Below are 12003 nucleotides of genomic sequence, written 5' to 3' on the forward strand. Positions count from 1 at the left end.
CCAGAAGGAGGGGCCTCAAACCTTCCCTCCTAAATTTCTCCATCACCTCTTCTCCAGAGCTCCACAAAACCGTAATCTTCTTATTTTAAGTTCTCCTCTCTCCAGAATAACTCGTGCTCCTTCCAACCGCAGGGGAGAAAAACCCCCGCACTCGGAGCAGTCCACTCACGTTTACCGATATTCCCTTCCCTTCTCCTCCTCAATTCTTCTCCGTGCCCTGTTCACCACCAGGCTGCTGCAGTTATAAATCCAATGCCCCGGTGTCACCGGGCACAGCGGCCCAGGCGACGACCAAAATAATGGCGCGCCTGTGGCCTCGAACCCCGCCGAGCCTAGGACGCGCCAGCATCGGTCCCCACAGTCCTGTATGTCGGCTGGGAGACCCCTGGCGAGCCGTCCGTACGGCAGGTGTCCTTTTCGGAACACCTGGCCCCTGAGGGCCTCGGCGGCGGCCGGATTCGGGCGCTGGAGGCAGGAGAAGCCTTCCAGACGTCCGTTGCCGCTGGATACCGGAAGTCGTCTCCGAAACATAGTATTTGTTGTATGGGATCATAAGAGACAGTTTGGAGCCTGGGTGTGGCTTAACTGTTCTATATATAAGCCTGAGGGCACTAGCTTCTCTGTCCTCGATTTTGTTCTCCTCCATTTTGCCTTATCCATTTTGTGCTTCCATTTTGTACTGTGTTTGTACTTGCTATTTCTCTTCTCTACAACGTGGAAAAACCTACAAGGGTATTGTATGCCTTATGTGTATATATATATAAAAAACATTTTGAATCCTGCTTAATAGTCTGCTTGTGCTGCAACAAACTACACTATGTTACCTATATGCATTCTACATTTTGTACTTTAAAAGAAAACATCCCCCCACCCCAAAAAAATGGTTAAAGCACATAGTTTTTTAAACCTTTTGCAACACTCAGTGACTGAACAAAAGTTATATGTAAAATATTTTCCTTAATCAGTCCATGAGATCTCCTTATTTCTTTCTTCAGCTACTATTATGGCTGTACTATACACTATGAAGAGGGGAATTCAAGATCTCTTGTAGAAGTTTTAAATTGTGGGTTAATATCTGAACAAAACGAATCTTTGGCCAGCATTATATATTATTGGGTCTCTGTGAGAGCTATCTTTAGACCTGAAACTAACACGGAAGATAAGCATACCTTACACTAGCTTTTTTTTCTATTTGTGAATCTCATCTGATAAAGAATGTTCAAACCATTTACTTTCAAAAAGCTATGGCATTAGAGAATGAATGGACCAGTTGGAGAAAGAGTACAAAGCTTTGCAAAGATGATGCTGTTAAATTAAAGCATGTTATATTTATTCCTCCTGTTCCTTCAAAAGTCATATGACATTCATGTATTCAATATATCTGTGAAAATCTGCTGTTTAGCATAAGCACGTTTTATATATTTAGCCTAGCTTCATCATGTGATGCTTGTAAACTTCCCAGGCATTGTTTTGAAAAGTTGTGATGGTCATTGTTGCCAACCACTGTCAAATAAGACATTTGAGCCAGTATAGTAATATTTAGCATTCAGTGTTTTTATGTATTATGTGCTTATGTCTAAGAGCATGGGGATTATGTTTCAGCAGTTAAAGATGCTGAGCTTTTCAGCTGGAAAGCTGATAGCCCAGGTTCTAGACCCAAGTGCTGTGCAACGGGATAAGTTCCTATTACTTTTCCCAGCTCCTGCCAACCTAATCGTTCAAAAGCGTGCAAATGCAAGTAGATGAAGAGGTACCACTTCAATGGGAAGGTAACGGCATTCTGTGCACCTTGTTGCATAGTCATGCTGGCCACAGGAACACGGAAGTGTTTTCAGACAACACTGGCTCCCTCGGCGAAGAAATGGAGATGAGCACTGCCTCTTAAAGTCAGACATAACTGGACAGGGGAAACCTTTAGCTCTACCTATATCTAAGGGCAGTACAAAGTCTACTTTTAAATACAATTGAATATTTTTATAGCAATGGAGGTAGAAGATCTAAAATGTAGCATTGATCCACAACTAAGGAATCAGTGACTGTTGTATTATATAATTATAGACATAGCTGAAAGTCGCCATGGGCAAAGCACAGCTTACTATTTGTTATGCTTTATTGTGTCTCTAGCATGCATCAGATTTCTTGTGTTTGGCTCTCATGTTCCCATTCCATGTTTATTTATACAGTGCGCCTCTTAGCTTTCATATTTCTCCTGTGAATGCAAGTTAGAAAAATAGCAGTACATTCACTCCAGGGGGCCATAAAGAAAATAAATTCCTGCAGATATCAGTGAAGGCCACACCGAATACAAAAGAATGTAGGAAACATGAGCATGGGAAAAGAACAGAAAAACATCCAGCTCTTTTAATCTTCCCAAGTTATGGGAAGACTGCCAGTCATTAATAAAAATGTACATTTTTAAGATAGTCTGTATTTGATGCTGCTTAATGTTGCTATTATACCTGTGCTGGTTTGGTGATTGAAACACACTCATTTTTATAGTAAATTCAAAATATTGAGAGAAAAATATATTTTCCCCCACTTCTCTGCTCCAGAGCCACCTTATTTCGGAGGATTCAAATTAAATAATTTCTCAAACCCTTATAGAAAGAATTTGCATCTTACCTGCTGAGAAAGCAAACTGCGACATTTGAACATATGCTGTATCTCAGTATTTTATTCCCTGTTGATGAAGGATTTGTTCGTCATCAACACTTGAAACTAGGATAGTTTTTTTTTTTTAAAGCCTATATAAATATATTAGAGATCAAACTTTCAGTTCTTTCTTTGAACATGCTTGGATGGATGATACCTCTGAGAAATTAAATAAGCTTTTCTAAAATCTTGGACACTGATCTGAGAATTTGGGGAAAAAAAATCTTGATTAATAGGTTTCTGAGTATCGTGGGTTTTCTGTAGGGCTAAAAGCGATATAAGTGCCGTTAGTCTCATTCTGAAAATCAGTATCTTCGGTCAGCATGCGTCAGGAACAACCAGTTCAGAGGTTCCATGCAATTATTATGCATACCTCTGTTTCCTTACATTCGGAGGTCAAGAAATGGCTGACCTTGCATTCAAATGGTAAATCATAAATATAAAAAATCAGCATCTGTAGGCACTGGAAATAACTTGGCCCCTCCTTGCCGTTAAGCAAAGCAAGTGAGAGGGTTAACTCATTCTAAAGGAGGATGGATTCAGTTGGGATTGTTCTCATATTCTACACCAGTTATTCTTAACTTCAAGTTCTAGAATTCTGCAGCAAGAAGTCCACTTGTCTTAAAATTGCTGAGATTGAGAAACATGGTTCTAGGGATTAGAATTCTAGTTTGAAATGGGTGAATATTGTAAATTTGGTTAATTGTATTGTTTTTTTTTTCTCCCTTTATACAATTCCTAGAAGTAGAAAAGGTGGCAGAAGATTAAGCAGAATATAGAATATAGGAAAAACAGTACCACATCAAAAAAGAAGTAAAATAATAAGTACTTACCAAACTCTCAATTTTTAAATAACCCTTGGGATAAGAGTTGACATCATGCTGTTATAAGTGAGATTAGTTTAACTGGCTTAATGCAGGAGGTGTTTTTAGATAATAATGATAGAATGCAAAAATATAAGAAGGTGTAATGAGCTGATTATGTTTTAATGCATTGTGAATACAGAAAGAGCTCCATATGATATAAAACTTCTGAAACAATATACATATCTGGTTTCATAAAGGATTTAACTTGCTTAGTGAGAATTTTTAAATAACTGGATGAGACAGTTGGAGCTTTTATCCAAATCCTTCCTGCTGTAAAATTGGAAAGCAGAAACCATAGTCTGAGTTAGATTCTTATTTAAAGAATCTTGGCAGATAAAGAACTCTTGCACAAAGGTGCTTTATCTCATTTCAGACTGTTTACGTTCTACATTTGATGAATGAATTCAGCTATTACTCCCATACTTACTCCCATATTCCATTTTGCCATCAGTTGCTTCTTTGCATAAAGCTTTGTTTACCTAGCAAATTGAAAATTTGTGACAGATACTATAATTTTTGTTGAAAATTTCATTTAATTCTTTTTCAAATCATATAGTCACGGGCATGTTTTTTAATACAACATCTAAAAATAAAGAAACAGTAAATCTTGGAGCAGTTTTGGTGAAGTTTGGCTGATTTAATCTCTTAACCAAGATTTGCTTATATTTCATGAAAAATGTTTAAGAGTGTGTATCTCAAAAGTTCCTGCAATGAATTCTATGCAGTTTGGCATTTGGCCTTCATTCATAAGGATCCTTCAAAGAAAGAAGTTGTCATTTATACATGATAGACTTGAAAATTCAAAGTTCTGTTAGTCCCAATTCATTCTGTAGTATCAGGAAGAGCTACTGCAGTAAGCAATTAGGAATTTCAAAATTTATTGAGGAGTTACTAAAAAATAAAATTTAGACTATTAAAGAAAGTACAAAATAGACACACAGAACTCATATTCTTTAGAATTTGTCAGCTTTAGGAAAATCCTTAACTAAAGCTGTAGTATCTGTGCTACAAATATCTGGATGGCTATAATTTAGAGTTTTGTCTAGTTCTTTCTTGATATGCCCAAATGTGGAAGCTCTAGTTTAACAGTAATTAGTGGCCACAGTAGATGTGATTAACAGTAGATGATTTCAAACATCGTTTACATTTTTGAACCAAACAATTTATTGAGAATATACTAAAAGAAAGATTTTAATATATAATTGATAAGAATTTATGGATTAAATTATTTTAAAGAAAGGATTTGAATCTCTGAGCTACTATAAATGCCAACATCTGCATTTTTTGTTATTTAAAAATACAAGAAAAAGAAAATAGAGAACAAATAGTAAAAAAAAAATCAATAGGTATAAATAATACTTTCTAACTTCCTCTTTATTGAATTCCATGATATACACTATTTCTAAATATTTAAAACTAGGGGGTATTTCTGATTTCAACTCCTTAAAAATCATATTGTAAATACTTGTAATCATGTAGCATAAATGAAACAGTGTTTGATGCTTTCTTTTACTCCAGCCCTTACCAGCCATTGGTAGGATTTTGCAATGCCTGCCACTTTGGTTATCTGTTGCAAGATTTTGTCTTCCATGGCACTTCCCCTGCTTGATCTTCCTTCCCTGTCAGTTAGGGGTGACATGATAACAGTGTTCCAATACCTAAGGGATTTCCACAGACAAGAGGAGGGCAACTATTCTCCAAAGCTCTTGAACAGATGGAAACTAATCAAGGAAAGAACCAACCTAGAAATAAAGAGAAATTTCCTGACAGTGAATAGAATAGAATAGAATAGAATAGAATAGAATAGAATAGAATAGAATAGAATAGAATAGAACAGAATAGAATAGAATAGAATAGAATAGAATAGAATTATTTATTGGCCACGTGTGATTGGACACACAAGGAATTTGTCATGGTGCATATACTCTCAGTGTACATAAAAGACAAGATACATTCATCAAGAATCATAAGGTACAACACTTAATGATAGTCATAGGGTACAAATAAGCAATCAAATCATATTAGGAAACAGTCAGTATAAATCATAAGGATCCCAGCAACAAGGTTACAGTCATACAGTCATAAATGGAGGAGATGGATGATAGGAATGATGAGAAGGTTAATACTAGTGCAGACTAGTAAATAGTTTAACAGTGTTGAGGGAATTATTTGTTTAGCAGAGTGATGGAATTCAGGAAAAAACTGTTCTTGTGTCTAGTTGTTCTGGTGTGCAGTGCTCTGTAACGTTGTTTTGAGGGTAGGAGTTGAAACAGTTTATGTGAGAACAATTAATCAGGGGAACAGCTTGCCTTCAGAAGATGCTCCATCACTGGGGTTTTTTAAGAAGCGATTGGACAAACATTTGTCTTAAATGGTATAGAATAATCTGTTTAAGCAGGAGGTTGGACTAGAAGACTTCCAAGGGCCCTCCCAACTCTATTATTCTGTTGTGCTCTACAATGGAGAGGGTGGTAATAATGTTTTCAGCTTCAGGGGTTGGTTACATATTCAGTTGTTCTTCCAGGTCTTCTTGAAGCAGCTTTCTTTTTACTATGGCGGGTAACTAGCTGTTTCTCAGTTAGTGTGGATTCAGGTCTTCTGTCCATCCATAGTTCCCTGATCTAGCTCCTTTCATTAGGTCTACATTGTAGTAACATTCCATCAATTCCAGGTTCTCTTGTCTCATCCATGAAAAGGTTGTTCTAGCAGCTCACTTATCATCAGTTTGTCCTGGTTCCTCAACATCTAATGCAGACCTTATGAATCCAGGTGATGTTCAAGCAGTAGCGATTCTTCTAGTTTGTGTCATTCTCACATTTTTATATAAAGAGTGAAGAGGAATTATGCATCTCTAGATTCTGCTGAACTATCCATCTTAGCCATGAATGAGCAATATTTAGCTGTGTGTGTGAGGGGGGGAGGGAGGGAAGGAGGGAGGGAGGGAGAGAGAGAGAGAGAGAGAGAGAGAGAGAGAGAGAGAGAGAGAGAGAGAGAGAGTGTCTATCTAGGTCTATGTGTGGATATACACTATATGTATCCCAAAGTAGTGGAAAACTAAAGAAAAAAAGATATATAGATGATTAGATAAGTTTAGCATGACTGATCCAAAAAGGTGGAGGGAGGAAATCTGAAAACAACTCATAGTATGTGGGAATGGCCTTCAGGGCAAATAGGCACAGTGAGGGGAGCAGCCAGATAATAAACAGCTTATCCCACTGTTGGAAGAAAAATCCAGGTCCAGGTCCAAACTGGGAATAAAATGGAGGCTGATTGAAAGGAAAGTTGGTTTATTGATGAACAGAACTACCAACAGCATGTGATTCTGGGACAGTTCACAAAATGGAGTTTAGAATGGGTGGGTTTTTATACAGTACATTCTGGATTCCTATGTAGGGGTCATGGCTGGCTCTATAGGCAAAAGGGGAAATAAAAATCCTAGGTGTTTGTCTGAGTTAATTTTATCAACCTTTGGATTGATTATGTTGATTATTGTACTGCTTATCTGAAGTTTCTGCCTGACCCAGTCTTTCTGAATGGATTACCAAATCTGAATTTCTAAAAGCTGGCCTCCTCAGTTTCTGATTAGGGCAGGGAAAGTGGGGTAGTTTCTGCCTCCTTTAAGGTTTTTTTTTTCCTCCTTTAGGGGAAATATTCTATCCTGTGTTTTTAATATTACTCAAAATATTCATTCTTCCAGGGTGGGGCAGGGAGGCTTCCCACACCACAAAAGGAATATGGTATGGCAAATGTCTCAGAAGGGACCTTCCCAGTTTCTTAGGCTGCAAAAGTCACAGGGAGAAATGTATTTCAGACCTTCAAGATTCCATGCAATATTTGTAACCTTGCAATCAAATAGAATTTGTTCATCTGGGTGTGCGTCCTCTCTGGATTATCTCACAAGGCTGACAGTAATAGACAAGCGTGATGAATTTAGCTGCAAGTATGTTCCTGGTTCCTGCTACAGGCAATAATGGCCTTTATCCTACATTGCCTATTCAAGTCACATTTATATAACTAAGAGTTAACTTCTTGTGTACCAGAGGTACATATTTTAATTTATATCTTAAAAATGAAGCTATTTATATCTGTATCATTAATCTGTTCATTAAATGTTTATGTTGCATTGAAAATAGTCCACAATAGAAATTGACTTCTGCTTTGGTCAATTTGGAATTTTGTTTGACTTAGTAGCTAAATTCAGAGTTACTGAGTCAAGTAACACTTTATAAGGTAAAGGTAAAGATTCCCCTCTCAGATACATGCTAACTCTAAGGGGTGGTGCTCATCTCTGTTTCAAAGCTGAAGAGCCAGCGCTATCCAAAAACATCTCCGTGGTCTTCTGGCCAGCATGACTAAATGCCAAAGGTGCACAGAATGCTGTTACCTTCCCACCCTATTTTTTCTGCTTGCAGTTTTTACGTGGTTTCGAACTGCTAGGTTGGCAGAAGCTAGGCAAGTAACTCCATTATGCGGCATTAGGGATTTAAACCACTGAACTGCCAACCTTTCTAATCAACAAGGTCAGTGTCTTAGGCACTGAGCCACTGCATCCCCTTTGAATCAAGTTATACCATATGGCAAATACACAGATTGGTAAGAACATTGAGCAATGACACAGTAACTTTATTATTTGGAGATCTTTTGAACCTTTTCAAGTGTGGGTTAAGGTAGGAAATACTTTTTTTTTAAGCTACTCTTTTCTTCCCCAAAAGACAATCAGAATTCCATAGTTACTGAGTACTGAGTTTTCAGGGGCTCCTTTTCATCTAGTTGTTTTTTTTTACTACATCTGGAAAATCTAAGGCTCTTTTGAGGCCAACAGCATTATTGACATAATAAGAAACCATCATTTTGATTGCAGTGACATTCATATATGAATAAAGAAATAGCATTGTGACTTGATACTTGTATTCTACCATTCCAATCTCCGGTAAAAAATATGATACTAATTTTATCACCTAACTCAAAGTCCTGTGCTTTTTTCAGGTATTATAAATAGTGTAAAATTGCTGAGAGACATAGGTTTGTAAAATAAGATTTTGGGGAGGTGTTTCCCAGGGATGACAGAAAAATAATACAATATAATTCTTTCATCAATGCATTAATAACAGTTTCTGTAGTTTCATTTCATAACAAAAGGTAAAATGGTGACAAATACTTAACAGTTGTACTGTGTTGCACTCCATAGCTCTCTGTTACTCTGAAAAACAAGCAAAGAATGACAGGAGTATATTTTAAGCATATATATAATTCCAGCAGTCACCCAAGATATGTCAGTTTACTGCAGCTGCCTCTCTAAGAGACAAGAAGAGAACCTATATTAGGTAACAATGATATAGGAAGATAGCAATACCAATAGCACTTAGACTACCGTGCTTCTTATATGCTGCTTCATAATGCTTTACAGCCCTCTCTAAGTGGTTTAGAGTCAGCATATTGCCCCCAACAATATGCGTCCTCATTTTACCGACTTCAGAAGAATGGAAGGCTGAGTCTACCTTGAGCTGGTCAGAATCAAACTCCTGGCAGCAAACAGTGAATTAATCTGCAATACTGCATTCTAACCACCAAACCTGCAAAGACAGGATTACATTAGGAATGAATCAAATAAGAAACATTAACATTAACAAGCTTAATACAGTGAAAGCTGAAATGAATCGACTACACAGTGACATCTTAGACATCAGCAATTTGAGATGGACTAGAATTCGATAGTCGGAAGAACATACTGCCTACAAATAGAACAGGAAAAGCAAGGGACTTTGATACTTTTATGTTTAGTAAGGGTATAGCAAGAACAGTAGCAAGAACTACAATCCAATAAATGATGAACTAATATACATTAGACTTTATGGACAGTCCTTTACTTTTATAATTGTCTTTGTTTATGTTCCAACTACTGATGGAACATAAAAGAAGAGGAAGTAGATTATTTTTATTAAATTGACAAAACATGCAAGCAAGACGTGCTGCTTGTGAATGTCAAAGTTAGAAATACTAAGGAAAAAATGTAGTTGTATTATATAGCTTAGGTCAGGAGATCAAAATGAAGCTGGAAAATGACATACTAATTTATGCCATTTAGTGATTTTTCCTTTCATTATTATTGCAGTCTTCCAATCTCTATAAACATGGATATCATTAGATGGAGTGCTATATACACAAATCAATTGACTGTATTATTGGTAAGAAGTGGAAGAACTCATAATATGAAACATCTGGCCATCAGCTGACTATGGAACAGATCATGAATCACTCATGTGCAAGTTCCAGTTCAAAGTGAAGCTAAAGACTATTGTGATCTTGACACAGATCCCCATTTTAAAGAAATATTAGGAATAGCTCTAAAGTCCTGATTCTTATTATTTGGAACCAGACAAAGAGTGGATTGAAATCTATGAGGAGACTATGAAGATGAAGCAGACATTTCAACATTGAACTGGTATTCTAAAGGATGCCAATAAACAGACAGTAACTGATTCAAAGAAGATCAATAATAGAACTATACTGAAATACATATGGTAGAAAGTCAGCATCCAAGACAAGACACCTTAGGAGATACTTCCTACTGCTTGTAAATAAAAAAATATATTTAGAAAGAGAAATCAGATCAGCACTCCAGTTATTACCAAGCTGGAAGGCATAGGAATTGACATAATAACTTCTTTGGAAATAAAGATGCTGTTTGTTGAAACTGGCTTTAGAAAATGTGAGCAACACAAGACAGTATTTCTGATGCACACTGGCTAATTGAAAATGTCAAAAAAGAAGTCAATATATAAAAAGTAAAGCATATACCTATAGCAGCTTTATCAGAATGACGTATACAGGCAACCTTCCCTTATACTGTCTGAGCAGAGAGATATTGATGTTACATTATGTCATACCAGCATGTACACTACCCTCCCCTGGAAGGAATGGGGAAATGTTTCTATTTTTATATAGTGTATATACTGTAAGGTATTTTCAGTTCCATTGACCACCTGGAGGCATCACATGACCAGTTTTATCCTGTTTTGGGAACTCTTCAGATATAGGTAGGCAGAAGTTATCTTGTGGGTTCAGTAGCTCTACTGGGAATTGAATTCATGGACCTTTGCCCTTTAGTTGACTATGTACTTGGGGACATGACATAATATACCTATACATATATCTCTGTTCTGAGAGCTTAAAGAGAAGTAGATTTTATATAGTGCCTCTTCTTTTCCATTATCTGTCTGGGATTACTCAGAAAGAAAATTGATATAGAGGAATAAGTATGCTCTGCCATATTCTTGGTTTATACTTAGTAAAAGTAATATGACCTTCTTTGATCTGCTACCTTAAATAAAATATGGAGAACTTTTTTTTGTGACAAAATGTTCCCTTTTAATGAGGAACATTTTTAGTGAGTGATATGTTAGGAATGGTTTTTTTGAGCCTGGCTGCTCTGACCTCAGCCTTTCATTTCATAGTTTTGTTTTGTGGAATGGATATCATAAAATAGATCTCTGGAATAGAATCTTATTAGATGAATAAAATCAAAATGATGTACATTTTTTTCCCATTAATAATTAATCTCTCAGCCAACTGAATAATTTTGGGTTTTATATTTGCAGTGAATTCTGCCACTTTATGTTGAAATCTTATTTACACGGAAGAGCACATGTACTGAAAATCTTTTTCACAAAGCATATCAAATATGAGTTCCATATTCACATTTACACGAGAAAATGTACATGTTTTTCCATCCAGTCTTGTATTCCCCCGGTTCTTGCATTAATCCCTTCCTCAATTTTGGTTTTCAGCTATAATGCTAGGTTCTTGTTTCTTCTCAAGCTAAGAAGGACATTAATTTCTATCAACCTTAATAATTTCTGCATAAGGAAACTGCCTTGATATGCACCACTGGGGATCAGGTTGCATCAGTACTTCCCAAATCTGCTTGTCTCTATAAAAAGCAGAGTTTAGAAACATTTCTTATCCAGGTGGCATCTCTCTCAGAATCGAAATTAGAGTATTCTATGCCAGCTTTCACAGTGACCTCTTGTATGACTTTGGTGCTTCTATGAGTAAATTGAGGATGGTAATACTTAGCCATCTTTTAGAGAATGATTTGACACCTCTGGATGGAAGGTGCTTGAAGAGTGTAAGCATTATTATTATTACAATGATCTATGAATGTTATTAACGTGCATGACATTTTCATTCTCCCTTTTCAAAATCAGCCCCCAGTGTTTGACTTTATGCAGCCAAATGAACTTCTCCGAATAGCAGCAGAGATGAGTGCTTTCTTGTCTTGGTTTAAGTTTCAAATTCCTCTCATGGTCTTTTTATTATTGTTAAGAGCCTGTAAGAATATCATTTAGCCAGGTTTTTAATAGTTACAGCTTGCAGCAAGGAAGGAGCTGGATGAAAATGAGCTAATACTTCTGCCAATATGAGTTAATGTTAATATTGAATTAATATTAAGAGTTTCTTTGGATCAACCAGCATGACTGTGGGA

The sequence above is a fragment of the Ahaetulla prasina genome, chromosome 5 (genome assembly GCF_028640845.1).
Source record: "Ahaetulla prasina isolate Xishuangbanna chromosome 5, ASM2864084v1, whole genome shotgun sequence".
NCBI lineage: Eukaryota > Metazoa > Chordata > Lepidosauria > Squamata > Colubridae > Ahaetulla > Ahaetulla prasina.